This window comes from Canis lupus, chromosome 16 (assembly GCF_011100685.1).
Source record: "Canis lupus familiaris isolate Mischka breed German Shepherd chromosome 16, alternate assembly UU_Cfam_GSD_1.0, whole genome shotgun sequence".
NCBI classification, from domain to species: domain Eukaryota; kingdom Metazoa; phylum Chordata; class Mammalia; order Carnivora; family Canidae; genus Canis; species Canis lupus.
In genome coordinates this window covers 36,402,481-36,419,746 of record NC_049237.1, presented here as the reverse complement: position 1 = coordinate 36,419,746, position 17,266 = coordinate 36,402,481, and the positions used below count along the sequence as shown (strand labels likewise).

Genomic DNA, 17,266 nt, shown 5'->3' with positions numbered 1-17,266 from the left:
CTCCCCCACCGCCTACTCTAGGACACTTCAATGGCCCTGGTGGTTGGCAGAAAGTGCCCTAGCAACACTGCTGCTCAGCTGGGGACCTGTCCTCCTGCCTCCACCCCTACCCACCTGGCTCCAGACAGCTCCCTTCCTCCACACATCCCCCCTTCTGCCCCCTGGCCCAGGTCTGTTCATCTCGGCCCTTACTACACAGCACTGCAACTATACATTTCCTGCTTGCTTTGCCGACCCAGACTGCAGCTTCTTGGGATCAGGGCTGCCTTCTTCACCCCTCCCTAACTCCCCATAACCTGCCTGATGCCTCATCATTGCAGACAGCCAGGTAATGTTTCTGGTCCAGCACTGCAGAGTTGAACACTCATGCTTTTCCCACACGTTATTCCATTTTTCATTCAACCAACCAGCCGTTTTTGACAGGTGGAAAGCTAGCATTTTCCTGAAAGGCAGCCCAGGATGGTGACAGAGGGCATATGTCCTAGAAGAAGAGAGCCTAGGACCTGGCATGTCCTGTATGCACCTGGCTAAGTTACTCAGCCAACCCACACCTCAGTGTTCCTCGCCCATAAGCAGGGATCATGAGCCGACATTTATTAATTAAATTAATTTAATTAATTTATTAAGCACTTGCTATATGGTTAAACCATCTCTGGATGCTTGGCACCCGTTAATGCATTTAATCCTCACAACATCTAAGGAGGCTGAGAGAGCAAGAACAAGTGCTAAGGAAAGGTTAGAATTATTTCTCCTCATGTACCCAACGAAGAAACTGAGGCTCAGGGCAGCTTCCCAGAGGTCCAGGCTTCTTTACTCCTTAATCCACTGGCCTGGAAAGATAAAAGATGTAAGGCCTCTCTCTCTGATGCTGCCTTAGCTCCCTGTCAGTATTCGTCTCTAGCTATAGCTAATGGGACGCTTGTCCTAGATCACCCCCCACAGAACACCTTGCAGACAGACTCCTTGGGGTGCAGACCTGTCCCACTACAGAAACAAGCTAAGTTGGAGGGGGAGGGAAAGAGGTGACAAGCTATTCATACTTGAAGCAGCACACACTGAGATTCCAAGCATTATAATATCCTCTGCACGATGCATGCGCCTGCATCCTTGGAAGGCGAGAGAGCGTGTGTTTATGCATGGATGTGAACAAAGCCACCGACCGACACACCACCAGATTCTTCAAAAGCAAATATTTGTCTACAACTGAAGAGCCAGGATTCTCTTCTAACAAAGAACAATGTGCACCATTCTAATTCCGGATTCTTGCCCGGAGTTTACAGTGGGCTCTGATTTCAATGGAAATCCCCCCATGAATAAACGTGTCTCGAATCTCAAAGGGCACAATAAATCAGAAGATTTATGGACTGTAAACAGTCATGGCCTGATATTCCAATCTGCACGTGGAGTACCTGGGGCCAGGTACACAGCCTTTTGGCTGGACTGGAAACAGTCACCTGGTTGCTGTATTGTGTTTTATTTGTTTGTTTGCCTCAGTGAAAGAATTTTAGTAGCTCTGGTAATCAACAAGATGCAACCATCCCTGCTCTCCGGGTAAGCTTTTGATGCTGTACTGTGTCACAGGGACCAGGGTCAGGCATGAACAGTTTTCAAGAAGTAGCTGAGAGGCTAACAGATCTGATAAGCTCTGCCGGCTTGCAGTCAAGCCTGGCCCAACAGCCTTGGAGGCAAATTCCTGAAATGACCAAACAGAAAACAAGTGAATTTTCCTTTTCTTCCTTGCCAAGGGAAAAAAAAATAGATGGAAACAATGTAGTAATCAAGGAGAGTGCACATTATATTACATAGTAACCAGAGGGCACCATATGCTTTTCTTAAGGAGGGGAAAATGCAAACATAGTAGCAGAGACTTAATAAAAGAAATAAACTCAAAAGAACACCTGCCCCAATCTAGAGAGGGCTGGGCCACTCACCAGCCAGCTGGGGGAGGGCAGTATCCAGGACAGAGACAGATGCATCCTCCAGGGGCTTTGCATCTCGTTTTTTGTTACTGTGCCCTGTGCACAAAATGGCCCAGCTCTCAGCAGACCAGCGAGCTGTCTGGGCATTACGGTGATCTTCTGGAAAATTCATCTTTCTCCTTTCAGTTCTTCCCTATGCAATTCATGAGCAACAAGCCTCCCCAGTGAAAGGCAGCACAGCAATGCCAGGCCAATGTGCAGCCAAGGTAAGTCAAGAGCATCCCAGCAAATATATATTTTTAATAACATGTGCAGAAAATGTGGCATACTCTTTTCCTCCACACTGCCTGCATTGATTTGGACACTTAATATGAGATGGAGAATTTTTAAGACCAAACCCTTCAAGGGGCCCTGTTAAAAAATCTTTCTCTAAGAAAATGGAGATTTTGTTAGCATTAAACAAAATATACAATTAAGTATCTTTTAAATACATGGGGCACCTGGGTGGCTTAGCCGGTTAAGCCTCTGACTTTTTTTTCCAAAGATTTTATTTATTTATTCATGAGAGACACAGAAAGAGAGGCAGAGGCATAGAGGGAGAAGCAGGTTCCCTGTGGGGAGCCCAATGTGGCACTTGATCCCATGACCCCGGGATCACGACCTGAGCCAAAGGCAGACACTCCACCACTGAGCCACCTAGGCACCCAAGCCTCCAACTCTTGACTTCAACTCAGGTCATGATCTCATGGTCCTGAGATGGAGCCCACCTCTGGTTCTATGTGGAGAGCCTGCTGGAGATTCTCTCTCTCCCTCCTCCTCTGCTCCTCTCTCCACTGTCTCTTTCTAATAAAAAAAAAAAATAAATGTTTAAAAAATAATAATAAACACAAAAGCAACTCCAGCAGGATTGAATTCTTTACTGTTTTTACAGGTCAAACATTTCAGTGTGCTGGATTAGACCCATTCTTTATTCATTACACACACACAGAAAAGCAAACAGTTCAGATTATCTCTTCAATTCTGAACCCCTACTGATATCAGGATAAAACATCCAGGGCACATCTCCTGAGCATAACCAAGCTGAGGTCTAGAAAATACAATGTTGTGGAACTCTTGGACTAGGTTATAGATAGAAATGAAAACTGTAACACTGGCACAGACAGATTTTTCTTTAGGTGACAGTTGGGATAGAAAGGAGAAGCAGTATTTTGGGTCAGTGCGATATAGTTCATTAGCAATTATTTTTTATTAATTTCTCACATGGATACAGCATTATTCTTGCTGACACTATCTTATTTTGACCAGTGGCATATTTATTTGTAGATATGCAAGCTTTGTCAGTATTGCTATGTCTAAACATGACATCACATTCAAATGAACAAATCAAGGGCACCTGTCTGGCTCTGTTGGCAGAGCATGTGACTCTTGATCTTAGGGTTGTGAGTCAAGCCCCATGATGCGTGGAGAGATTACTTTAAAAATCAAATCTTAAAAAATAATAATAATAATAAAATGGATGAATTAGTCTGTGAAATGCATAATCATGCTGAAAACAATGGTATTCCAATATGCATCACAAAAGTGAATTTCAAAAATCATCCTTATTTTTTTAGATTTTACTTATTTATTCATGAGAGACACAGAGACAGAGACAGAGAGGCAGAGACACAGGCAGAGGGAGAAGCAGGCTCCATACAGGGAGCCCAACATGGGACTCGATCCCAGGTCTCCAGGATCAGGCCCTGGGCTGAAGGCAGTGCTAAACCACTGAGCCACCTGGGCTGCCCTAAAATATCACCCTTATTTTATTTTTTTTATTTTTTTTTTAACTTTTATTTATTTATGATAGTCACAGAGAGAGAGAGAGAGAGAGAGGCAGAGACATAGGTAGAGGGAGAAGCAGGCTCCATGCACCGGGAGCCCGATGTGGGATTCGATCCTGGGTCTCCAGGATCGCGCCCTGGGCCAAAGGCAGGCGCCAAACCGCTGCGCCACCCAGGGATCCCATCACCCTTATTTTAAATCACAAAGTTAAACTTTTAGAATTCCCAGGCCTGTTTTTAAGTCCCACCATTTTGACTCAGAGATTTGTCTTTTTCTAATTGCATCTCAACAGTGTTCTAAAGCACAAGGCTGGATTACCAACCCTGAAGAAAATAAAATTGGGTATTCCTCAGGGTGCCTGGGTGGTTCAGTCAGTTGAGCACTGGACTCATGGTTTAGGCTCAAGTCATCATCTCAGGGTCCTGGGATAGAGCCCTGCATCGGGATTCATGGTCAGCGGGGAGTCAGCTTGAGATTCTCTCACTCCCTCTCCCTCTGCCACATACCTGCCCCGTTCCATTTCTTCTCAAATAAATATTTTTTAAAAACTCGAGTATGTCTCAAAATTCTAGAAACCAGAGAGTTTATTTAGCATAAAATTTATAAAACAACCTTGAAAGAATCAAAGGTTTTTCAGTATACAGCCAACCAAAAGGACAGCCACTAGTAAAATATAATTGATAGACAGACATACAGTACATCTATAACTACTCATGTGAAAGCATCTCCAAAATATATTTTTAAGTGGCCAAATGCAAGATGCAAAACAAGGAGTATAGCATTATCTCTTACAGGTTAAAATATATACGAATATATGCTTTCTTTTCTTTGGAAGATATCACGAAAAACATTTTACAGAAAACAAAGAAAACTCGGGGTGAGGTTATGAGAGATATGATTTGCCTTTTGAACATACCATCCACATACAGATAATAGTTTTTTATTCTCAATAGCGGTTGTATGGATGGACAGATTATGGTTCCCTGTGAGTCCTTCTGTTACTTCTCTGTGTTTAGAAAAATAACAATGGTATTTCATTTGATCATGCAGAAATGATCAATATATTGTACTGAATAAAATTTAAAACATCAAGACATCAAAAGTTTTTTACACTTGAAAGGGGAAGCACACTAGAAAATAAATGCCTTATGTGTGAGAGACAAAAGCTCATTATCTTGAATATTGGCAAAAAGTTAATACAAATTGAAGTCTGTGGTTGTAAGAAATAAGACATCACTGTGATTAAAAACAGAAAAAGAAAAGGACCATGAAGATGATGCCAAAAGATATTAAACAATTCATAAAGGAAGCAACGAAATTTTCATAGAGGAAAACACTCACACTCATTAATTAAAAGGTTTAACCATCAGTGAGATTTTTTCCCCCATCAAATGTTAGTGCATTTTGGAGATGATACCCAATACTGAGGAAGTACAATGAAATCAATCTGGCGTCCTCAGCAGGTATGAATATGAATTATGACCTGTCATGGGAAGCAGTGGAGACATATATCAGACCTTAGACATTCCTTGCCTTTTGGAGATTATTGCCCAAATAAGAAAGAGCCTTTACAAAGAAATATAGCCATCAGAGAAGTACACATAATAGCAACAATTTGAAACAAGAGTCCAACGGTTAAATAAAGGTAAAAAATATCCTTCATGTAATTGTTATGTAAGCATTTATAATTATTGTGGAGATATTAGTAATATGAAACCATATCCATGATAACTTACTTAGGCTAAGAAAAAAAACTATTTAAATTATTTATACAATGGAATTACAGCTCCCTATTTTAATGAGTTTAAGATTAAGGGGAGGAAAACTGAAAAAAAAAAAGGAGTAATTTGTATCAAGTAATTATATTAGATACCAGTCACATGTAATTTTTTTCCCCTTTACTCTTCAAATCTGTGTATGTTTTTATAAAGGGGGAAAAAGGCATTTTCAAAAGACCATAAGATGTTTATGACTAGAGATCACAGTGTACTGGATACTCATTCCACAAAAAAGGGGGGCATTTTATCCATAAGCTTATCAGGTTTTCAAAAATATGTTTGGACTTGTGCTTTCTGGAATAACTATAGCAAGAGCAGCAGCAGCAGCTAATATCTACTGAGCTGCCATACACCGAACACTGTTCTAAGCATTTCACACATATTCACCCAATCCTCAGGACCACCCTATGACGTGGAAATTTATGATACCCCAAGTCACAGTGCTAACAAGTGTGTGGGGGGCGGTGGAGACAGGGACTCCAACCCAGCACTCCACTCAAGAGCCCTTGCACCTAACCACCATATCATAATGCTTCTATTTTCAATGGCCACATGAAGTTCCAAGTATTTCAATCCAAGTATCAAATAAATATGAGCAAAATATAAAGTGAATATTTAAAATATCTTGCACTTCCTAGGACTTCAGTTGAAATGTAACTGAGTGTATTCTGATCAATTGAGAGGCAAGGAAAGACAGAGTAGAATGATACAACGAAATGTGACAAAATGCTGTCAGAGTGTGGGATATGGTGTCCCAACAAATGATACACATGAAATACAGCATTCCATGACTGCAAAATTAATTTAAAAAAAAAAAACACACAGTATTTTCAGTCAGCGGTGTCACAAAAAAAGCACAAAGATGCTGAAATTGAGTCCACAGTCAAATGCTAATTATGTTACAGACAAATTCGCCTTTATTGCAAGATCTGTTATGGTAAGATTTAGAGGAAGGAAAATCGATGTTCTCGGATACATTCCCAGGGATTACGGAGGCATGCAGCCATCTGGCTGTTAGAATAACCAACTCGCCTTTTCTCCTGGCTCTCCGGCATGGACAAAGTGGCCAGTGGCAGGCTCAGACGTGGATCTATGGGACAGGTGTTCTGTGGGCCCAGCAACAACTTGATTACGAGTCTGAGCGAATCACTGGAAATGACTCTTCCATTCTCGCAGCCATAAATCTCTTCCATGGTCTCAACACAGCCCTGCCTGATGGGCCAGGACGATGCTTCCAACTCTAGGGTCTGGGCCAGCAGCGGTCACTGGCAAAGTGTTATCAGTTCATAAGCATAACTTAAATAAAGAAGCCTCTTCCTTAGTAAGATTGGTAAACGTGGGGTACCTGGCTGGCTTAGCAGTTGAGCATCTGCCTTCGGCTCAGGGCGTGACCCCAGGGTCCTGGAATCAAGTCCTACATCCAGCTCCCCACAAGGAGCCTGCTTCTCCCTCTGTCTATGTTCTGCCTCTGTGTGTCTCATGAATAAATAAAATCTTCTTTAAAAAATTGCTAAATGTTTTTATGCACTTATGCCCACCCTTTGGCATGGCACACTGAACCTTCTATATCACTCTCCACCCCCAACTTTTTAAATCCCGTTCTAATTTGAAATACCCTCTCCACCTCCTTCATGTGGTTAGCTGGAAATCATTCTTTAATGCTCTGCCGTGCTGCGGTCCTAGTGCTCCCTTTGGCAGCACATATAATAAAATTGGAACGATGCACTGTGGTCCTTCCAGGAACCTCTCTCTGAGACCCCATTTCTCCCCAGCACTTGACTGTGACCCCCGATGGTCTCCACATGGGCAGGTCGCATGCATTAGCAGACCCCTCAGCCTGCAGGCCCAGCACTCAGCGCTACAGAATGGACAGGGAGCAAAGAGGAGGGAAGGAAGCAGTGGACAGCCTACCCTTGAGGGACAGCAGCACCGTGGGTAGGACTAGAGGGTCAGGGCTGAAATCCCAGAGAGTTGTCACTCAGGGGCAGTCCCTTAACTTTCTAAACCTCAATTTCTCCACCTCCACAGGATGACAGTGATAATACCTACCTCCCAGCCACACTGAGAGATAGGTATTATGATGACATAAATGAGATCATCCATAGGGTAAGTATCATGATGATATAAATGAGATCATCCATAAGCAGCCCGGAGCATTGTCTTTGCAACATGGTGGGAAGTCCACAGCGTCCCTGCCTCCCACGGTCTTCCCAAGCCTACACCCTTAGAAAGCCTGGAGTGATGATTAATACAATAATAACCTCTATGGCATGAAAAATAAAAATCTTACTGAAACAACAAAAAAAGTTGCTAAGTCAAACACCAGTATCTGGGAGGAATATCATTTTTCTGATTTTTTTTATTTCCTCTCTCCATTACTTTTTTTAAAAAAACTCTTTTTCAAAAAAAAAAAAGGAAGAAAAAAAAAGAAGAAAGTAAGTGAAGAAAGAGCTTGTTCTGCTACGCCCAAATTCACCACTACTGTAACGCAGTACTAATACAGGTGCTTCATTTTCAGGGTGGGGAGGATCTAAGAAAATTAACTCTTTAATTCTCTCAACATTTAGCACACTGAGAACAGAAAGCCACCTCCACAGAGCTTCCTTCAACAAAGAAACCTGTAAGCAGCAGCCATATATTTTTATTATAACAGTATCCAATTTAATTTGTACCTTCTTTGGAGGCTGTGTTCATAAATCTTTGGTGTCAGAAATGACTGATCACTTCAATCCCTCTCAAAAGGAAGCAAATCCATAAAGGACTCTGAGGAATGAGAAGGCTCCTGAACAGAAGGCATTTTTTCCCCCTCAGAGAAGCAGATTCATTTTCAAAGTTTTCCGAAAGCCTCACCTACAATGCTTTTTCTTTTATTTTCTTTCTTTTATTTTTTTGGCACCCTCTCCAAGATCTGCCTGAGATTTCTTGCAAACAAATGACCCAAACTGAAAATCAACTGAAAAGAATGGCTTGAACATCACTTTTTACCTACTCCTCTAGGTCAAGCAAATTCAAAGTGGTAGCTGATTTTTCTCAGGACAATCACATTTTTCTTTCTGGAGAAATCTTTTCTTTTCCTGTTAATAAATTTCTCCATATGTAGTCAGATTCCAGATATACAAGAATCAAAAATTACATCAAACAAAATCCCAACTCAGCTCCCTATGGCATCTGTTTATTTTCTTTTGTTCTCCTCCAATTCCTTGTTTGGTACAGACTCCTGAATGCAGCAGGTACTCAAGTGATTAATGACGGAATCCGGCTAATAAACTTATGGTACATTTGTCTGTCTAATCTGGTAATAACCTAATTTTGTTTCAATGGAGCTCTATCCCCTTCGCTCTCCTGCCTCTGGTCTTGCCAATCATTCCAGAGCTTTATTGGAAATGTTTGTAGAAAAAAATGTTTGTAGAAAAACAGCACTGCACACAAGAAGACAAGTGATTACACAGTACTTATGTGTGCTTCTATGTGTTCTTTACTGTCAGCCCTTCATTAAATCATTAATGCCACAGAATAGACTGGAAGGCCCATTTCTATCCTCTCATTGACACCAAGGAAGAAGATCCCCACTGCAGCCATGTTAAAGGTTGTTCATCAATGCATCTCAAGGCCTGGCACCAAAGCCCTACTATTCTCAAGTTGTCCCTAAGAAGGAAAGTTGCCACAAAGAGCCTGGAGGGAGACTTTTCTAGTCCATTTGCACCAGAAAGGAAGCCGCCAACCTCACCTGCTCCTTGTCTCAAGAAGTACTGAACTTAAGGAGTGGGAAAGACGACAATGTGATGCATTGAATGTATGGATTTGTTTACTTAAGAGTTGACTTCGGGTGCCTGGGTGGCTCAGTTCATTAAGCATCTGCCTTCAGCTTAGGTTATGATCTCAGGGTCCTGGGATCGAATCCTCCATCAGGCTCCCTGCTGGCTTCTCCCTCTGTCTCTCCCCTTGCTCGTGTTTTCTCTCTCATACTCACTCTCCCTCTCAAATAAATAAAGTTTTTTGTTTTTTGTTTTTTAAGAGTTAGTCTTGGGGCACCTGGGTGGCTCAGTGATTGAGTGTCTGTCTTTGACTCAGATCGTGATCCTGAGGTCCTGGGATCGAGTCCTGCATCAGGCTCCCCACGGGGAGCCTGCTTCTCTTTCTGCCTGTGTCTCTGCCTCTTTCTGTGTGTCTCTCATGAATAAATAAATAAATAAAATCTTTAAAAAAAAAAAGAGTTAATCTCACATTATGTGGATTTTGATAAAACAGGAGGAGGAGGAGAGGGTGGGGGAGAAAGAAGGACCAGAAAACCACTCCACTCAAAGGGCAGAAAGAGCCACGTGAAACGGGAACCTCCAGGAGCAGTCTGACACAACTCCAGCTGGTTTCTCCTCCTTGCACTTCTCCCAAGTGCCCTTGTGCACAGAGCTGCAAGAGCAAAGGAAAGAGCTGGAACAGCCTGGTGCCCGGGCTGCCTGTCTAGAGCAAGGAGTTCCTTTCTGGAGGGGGCGCAAGAGCCTCTGGCTCACAGGCCATGCCGGACACCAGCCCCCCCATGCCCCAGTACCTCTCTCCCGCTCCTCCTCCCCCAGCTCCCACTTCCCTTCCCCTCCTGTATTATTCTTTGCCTTCTGTAGATTATAAGGCTAAAGAAAAAAAAGTTTGTTGATGGTTTTTCACTAATTTCCTCTTTAAGAAACCAAGTGCCAGAATTTTAAGCTAAGAGATGATGTGGAGAAAGGAAAAATGGGAAACTGTTTTCAAGCTCTCGGTGCCAAAAATAAAAATAACTGAAAATTCTTCCTCCTCCCTCTCCAGAAATAAGTGAGCCCTGCTGGTGGTGGCGTCTGGGAGCTGTTCTCTGTAGCACAGGGGATGCGCGGAAACACACCTGCACTCGTGACAGCCAGCAGCCCTCCCCCCTTCCGTGAACTCAAACCGGCAACCCTGTTTGCACCCGCAACCCTGCAGAGCTTCTGGAAAGCAGCAGCGTGTGGAAGAAGGCAAAGGGCTGGTGCAAACCACAGGAAACACCTTCCCTGGACCAACCACCACCACACCTGCAGCCTCCGCCCCTACCTGCCTGCCTAGAGGACCGCTCAAGGGAGGGCTGGGGATCGGTGAACCGCTAGCAGGAGGAAGCTAGGGCAGCCCCGGTGGCTCAGCGGTTTAGCGGTTAAGCACTGCCTTCGGCCCAGGGCGTGATCCTGGGGACCCGGGATCGAGTCCCACAACAGGCTCCCTGCATGGATCCTGCTTCTCCCTCTGCCTGTGTCTCTACCTCTCTCTCTGTGTCTCTCATGAATAAATAAATACAATCTTAAAAAAAAAAAAAAAAAAAGGAAGAGGAAGCTATGGAACAGGAGGTTGGGGGGTGGTGGCAGTGCTCACTGACCAGGAGAGCAGATGTGACATCAGGTGCAAGAGGCCTTTCCAGAGCCAGCTCCTGCCCTTCATTCACCTTGACCTCCCAGCAAGCTGCTCCGGTGCCCACCCCGCCGCCGTGTCTGTCCCAGCCAGGAGACGCACACAGGAGGCAGGCATATAGGTCCCAGGAAAATCACACAGGAACATTATAGACGATTACCTCACAAGACATGCTTTAAGGTAAAGACCATCATAAACAACCCCAAGAAGCACTTAGCAAAGGAAATCAATTAAGAAACACTAGAATTTCTTGGGTTCTTTAATAATAACCAATCTCGGGACGCCTGGGTAGCTTGGTGGTTGAGCATCTGCCTTCAGCCTGGGTAGTGATCCCAGGATCCAGGGACCGAGTCCCGCATGGGGCTCCCCGCATGGAGCCTGCTTCTCCCTCTGCCTGTGTCTCTCCCTCTCTCTGTGTCCCTCATGAATAAACAAATAAAAATCTTAAAAAAAAAAAATAACCAATCTCAACTGAACCTCTTCAAGCTTCTCAGCCCCATACCAGGCACTGTCCAGGGGTGTGGATATATCAGCGGAAAGGAGATAACCACAGTATCACACTGCCATACCTCCCAAGGGAGAGAATCTTTATGGAAAATGTCATCATATGTATCCTGGGGTTGTCTGAGAGGCCTGTGAATCACTCTGGCTTCTACAGGTGGTACAGACAGGAGAAGCCAAGCAGGGATCAGGGACAGCTTCTTTAGTGCCAGAGTAGAACTGGGGAAGGCAGGCCAAAATGAGGCCTCATCATCCCAACCCACTAAACTGAAGGTAGCCAGCTCCCAGAGGAATATAAGCCTGACAACCACCCAGCAACTGGTTTTGCGGTCAGAGCAGCTGAACCAGGGAGAGCAGAAATCTGGTTGGGCCTGCCCCACGCAGACCCTACCCAGTGGGCTTGCTTTCTTTCTTTTTTTTTTTTTTTTCGTTTTCTTTTTCTCTTTCTTTCTTTCTTTCCCTTTCTACCTTCCTTCCTTCCTTTCTTAGATTTGATTTATTTATTCATGAGAGACACAGAGAGAGACAAAGGCAAAGGGAGAAGCAGGTGCCATGCGGGAAGCCCGATGTGGGACTCGATCCCGGAACTCTGGGATCATGCCCTGGGCCAAAGGCAGAAGCTCAACCGCTGAGCCACCCAGGTACCCCCTGGTGTGCTTTCCACAGAGCCTGGAGACACAAAGCAACTCTCCTCTCCATCCCAGGACACAGGAGTGCAAAGAGAGAGCAGGAGATAAAGCCAGCACCTGCCCTGGCTTTAAAAAGAAAAAAAGCACCCTAATAGATGGATGACCAGGTTCTTAATCAAAACAGGCTCCCAGGGAGGGAAGAAAGTTAATGGGTGAATGGAGGAAGCAAGCAGAAATGTTCACCCCAATACCGGCCTGCACCCCCTGCTGTGTTATAGAGCAGAAGCCCCCCTCCCCATGTCTTCAGAGACACAGAGAACAACTGTTTTCCTCAACACATTCTCTCACCTAATCCCCCAACAACATTTTAGGTGTTAAAGTGAAGTAAATGACCAAGAACAAAGCCAGGGAGGTTTACTGGGGAGGAAGATAAGCAGGCAGCAGAGCATGACATAAAACATCTGCTAACAAATAAGAAATACTTTCTCTAAGGAAATTCTAAACTACTTGTGCGGAGCTGGGCTTATGATTCTATTCTAGAGTTTAAAGAAGACGCACCTAATACTTAAAATAATTTGAATACTCCAAAGGCCCTTCAAGCCTTTGAATTCTATTATGCATGGTATTTCTGTCTCCTACTGCATGATTAAGGTTTTGATTTTTATATGAAACAAAGCCCGGGAGAGTTCAAAGAGGACTGTTCACAAAATAAAAGCCAAGAGGCATCAATGTTAATAAAGCTAAAGTAAAAAAGATATTTAATAACCTTTGTGAAATTAAAAACAATGACTAATTCAATCCAAACAACTGGGTCATGCTCACATTCCAGTAACTCTAAAACTGAGCTATAATAAGGCAAGAATTCTCCTTTGCTTCAGTGGTCAAAATGAAGGGCCCATTCAAGGGAAAGACCCAGGAATACAAACACAATGGGAAAACCAGAGGGACATTTGGGGGGGGGAAGAGGGAAGTTGGGACACAGGACAAAGAAAGATGATCATGATGGGGCCACCTGGGAATTTGACAGAGTACGTGAATAACAAAGGAAAAAAAAAAAAGGTATTTCTCACAAAAGACCAAACAATCAGTCAGCAAACATCTGAGCTCTTAGAAAAGCCACAAAGCCTCAGGCGGGCGGGTCTCCTGCTCAGAGGAAGCCAGTGAACAACCTAATCAAAGAGGTATTATGACATCCAGAAACACCAACAGAGCAAGACTGAATTTGCTGAATGCCTCAGAGGTATACATACCCTGTACAAGAAATGGATCAAGGGCAAAAGGTCTTCAGGAGACAGGGAAAGGCATGGAGACACTGAGTGAATGAAAGAGACCAAATATAAAGGTGACCATAGGCTAATTCTCTGTCTACTGCTTTGGGCTGCTTCCTAATTATTCCTAAAAATGACCTTTAATGATTTGGAGAGTGGGATATTTAGTGAAAAATCACACTCAAGCCAAGTTCAACTCCTAAGACCCACTCTTCTGATCTAAAAACATGATCTCATTCATTCAACCCCTTGAATGGAGTATCGGAGGACCAGCAGCTTGCTCAGACCTATATCTGAGCTTCCACATCTTACTCAATATGTCACACATCACCCAACCTCAGGAGCATTCAGCTCTTTTGGTTTAGATGCCACACTGGTAGAAAAGAAGAAAAAGCATAAATCAATATTCCACATGAAGAAAAACTTACTCTAGATGAGAACATCCCACAAATAACAAGGAGGAAGCCTGGCTCTCAGATGCTGGCAGGAGGTCAGGAGGAGAACGCAGGCAAACACACGCCTGACACTTAGGCTTTGTCTAACCTCTTCTGAGTTTCCAAAAGCACCTCTTTGTCGCACAATCCTTTCGTCTTAAATAAGATAAACACGTAATCTCTCTAACATAAGTAGATTTTTTTCACCAGAATTTTTTTTTTAAGGTTTTATTTATTCATGAGAGATACAGAGAGAGAGAGAGAGAGAAGCAGAGACACAGGCAGAGGGAGAAGCAGGCTCCATGCAGGGAGCCCTACGTGGGACTCGATCCTGGGACTCCAGGATCACGCCCTGGGCCAAAGGCAGGCGCTAAACCGCTGAGCCACTCAGGGATCCCAAGCCACTCAGGGATCCCTCACTGGAGTTTTTAAAACCAAGTGTCTGTTGGCTGAGGTGTTTCCAAAACATCACATTTCTTTTGTAAACCAAAATCGAAAAAAGAGAAACCCAGCATCATATCCACCTAGGCCAACTGCATTAGTGCAGCTCAGGCCAGAAAATGCAGTGTCCTGTTGACACTGAACAGGGCCAAAGCAGGCCCCCTCCCCCCAACCCCGGCCCTGGAAATCTTTAAAAGATAATAATGCAACTTTACAGTTCTTCTGTATAAAATCAAGGGAGATGGTAATTTGCTATTTATCCTTATTCTAATGTCCTATAGTGGAAAAAATTAAAAATCCACTCTTTCACCTTTGAAAAAGTAAATGAATGTTTCCCCCTCTTTATTTTAATGGGCCTCAAATTCCTCTGACAGTTTTTTGGTCGAGTCATTTCTATTCAAAAATATTGATTTTAAAAACCAATAATTTAAAATTGCCACACACACATTAAAAAAAAAAAGCAAATGGTCCACAAAACATTCTCTTTCAATTTCACGCCATCCTATCTAAAATTGTTACGAGTTTACAGGGGAGGCGGTGCCTGGGTGGCTCACTCAGTCAAGCATCTGGCTTCAGCTCAGGTCATGATCTCAGGGCCCTGGGATGGAGACCACCATTGGGCTCTCCACTCGGCAGGGAGTCTGCTTCTCCCTCTCTCTCTGCCCTTCCCCCTGTGTGCAGGCTCATGCGCGTGCTCTCTCTCTCAAATAAATAAATTAAATCTTAAAAAAAAAAAAAAAGAATTTACAGGAGAACTTGACACATTAATTAGATGTAAAACTATGTAAGATTGTTTCAAAGTCTCTAAAATACAAAATGACTTCTTAAAAAGACAAAAAGGCTACCCATAGGTTCAAAGGTTTCTGCTGACTTAGAATATATTTTAATAACCTAGGGACTCCAACATATCTTTAAATGTTATGCCCTAACTGAACACCTAACATTGCAATGCTGTTCCTACGTTGCCTTCCAGTTGTTTATTATTTTACCACTTCCCAAATCTTTCAGAATTGTGATAAATACTATCAATACTGTCACAGAAAAATCTGAAAAAGGAAAATGTGTTTTTTCTCATCTTCACCTACTGATTTTTTGAGGTACATTTAACACACAATATTGGTTTCAGATAAATAACATAACGATTCAGTATCTGTGTACATTGCAAAATGACTACGACGGTAAGTCTAGTTAACATCTGTCACCATATATTTACTTCTCCATCTTCTTAATGTCATGAAAGTACCATAATCATCTTTTTCCACTATTCTGTGCCCTTTGCTACTTTTCAAAGAAATACGATCCTAAATGGAGCAAAAAAAAGGTAACTTATTTCTCTAACCATAAATAAGACAGAAATGTGTAATCTCTATCACAAAAACAACTAATGACTTATTCCTGCCTAATATATAAGATAATTCCACAATCTTCTACCATTTATTTGTTTTTTACATAGAGAAAATCATCTTTCTCTTCCAGCCTAGATTGCAAAGCAGGTGTGCCTCCTCTGAAAGACAGACAAAACAATGGCAAGAGAATGGGCTCTCGGTTTCTACAGGGTGGTACGTACTTGTTTGTGGAATTCATGACTGTTAAAAAAATAAAGAGCTGAGGTTAGAAAAAAAAAATCTGGACTCATGGTTTACTTCTCAGAGTTCTTGGAATTCCCCTACACAGTGGATCCTCACTTGTCCAATAACCTGGGTCCTTCCCTTTGTTGATAATAACAGATTTATTAATGCTCCATCTTTGGATTATGAATCAGCTTTAGGAAGCTCCTTCAATGAGCTACTCTGTGACTATGTAACTCTTAACCACTTTATTCAACCTAGTAACACAATAAAGAAGTATTTGCTTTTGTGAGCAAGGTACAAAGGCAAATAAGAAACAAGCTGATGAGCCTACCAAGTCACAGACAATGACAAAACACCAGATATTCATGCAGAATTGACAGCTCAATTGACTGGTAACTGAATCTTCAAGCTGAAGAATTAAACTCAGTCTAGATCTAGGGCAACAGGAAGATGTTACCTTTGGAAATACTGGTGTCCAGTTGCTTGCTGATACTATTACGAGTTGCATTCAGACTAGGACAAAGATCAGAGGGGCATGCAGTCTTCCATTTCAACATCGCTTGATGCACCCTGGGGGTGGGGATGGTGGGGAGAAACTGGCCATGATGTTATCACTGGGGCTTATCCTCAGGACACTTGGGAGTGTTGTTAACCCTGCCTGCCCACCCAACCCCCCCCCCCCCAAACCAGAGTTGTTTTAAAGAATGCTCCAGTGTGAAAAATGGCCACATTCCCAAGTTCAACTAAAGACTAGCGTTATCAATTAGCCAAGCTCAAAAAATCCCAGACCATTAGTCCTAGAATTCTCCCACTCACCTATAATGGTGTAAAAAAAAGTAAAACGAAAAAAAAGGCTGTTGCAAAACATTCCCCAGAAGAGGGAAAGGAAAACACATACATACACACACAGACGCAGACACGCACACACACAACACTCTTGTCAGTCTTTTGTCCCTTCCATCTCTTATAAAGTATTACCAAAAAGCTCCACTCTCTAACACATAGCAAAAAAGCAAACCTTTAGCGGTCTATAAGACACAAAACTGGCAGGAAATACCCAGGAAACTCCCCTCAGAGATTCCAGTTATCCATCTTCCCTGCCTTCTGGCGCACTGGCCAACAGTGATCCCAGGACATAGTCCTGCGTTACAGACTGAAATTTTTGTCTTCACTAATGCATCATTCACCCTGATTACAAAACATTCTTCTCTAGAATTTCCTAAGAAAAATGAGCAATAATTTTTACTTTACGATTACAGTGAATTCAAACAAAAGATGATGACAGTGACATCTCAAGCTGCGAGCACCCCTTGCAGAGAGGGTCTACTGTGCACAATGACCTCAGTGCGAGGCTCAGCGCAAGGCTAATGTCAGACGCTACCCGTCTCCTGTCCGGCTCCCTGAATTTCCTCCCGTGGAAGGCAGGCTCACCTGGGAAAAGGGAAAAGGAGATGCGAAATCCGAAAGTGGGACCGGAACCCACTTTTGACATCTG

General features: G+C 43.1%; 1 protein-coding gene and 2 long non-coding RNA genes across 4 annotated transcripts in view; 2 read left to right on the top strand and 1 right to left on the bottom strand.

Annotated features, from left to right (window-relative positions):
- The window catches only part of MFHAS1 (malignant fibrous histiocytoma amplified sequence 1), a 97,018-nt gene that overhangs the window by 76,544 nt on the left and 3,208 nt on the right, over positions 1 to 17,266 (bottom strand). The window lies entirely within an intron of this gene.
- LOC111090313 lies at positions 1,278 to 10,714 on the top strand. The gene is made up of 3 exons (XR_005371547.1): positions 1,278 to 1,551; positions 2,106 to 2,185; positions 10,319 to 10,714. It is a non-coding gene; the product is annotated as an uncharacterized LOC111090313 (long non-coding RNA).
- Positions 13,226 to 17,258, top strand: LOC119869509. The gene is made up of 3 exons (XR_005371548.1): positions 13,226 to 13,399; positions 15,677 to 15,759; positions 17,031 to 17,258. It is a non-coding gene; the product is annotated as an uncharacterized LOC119869509 (long non-coding RNA).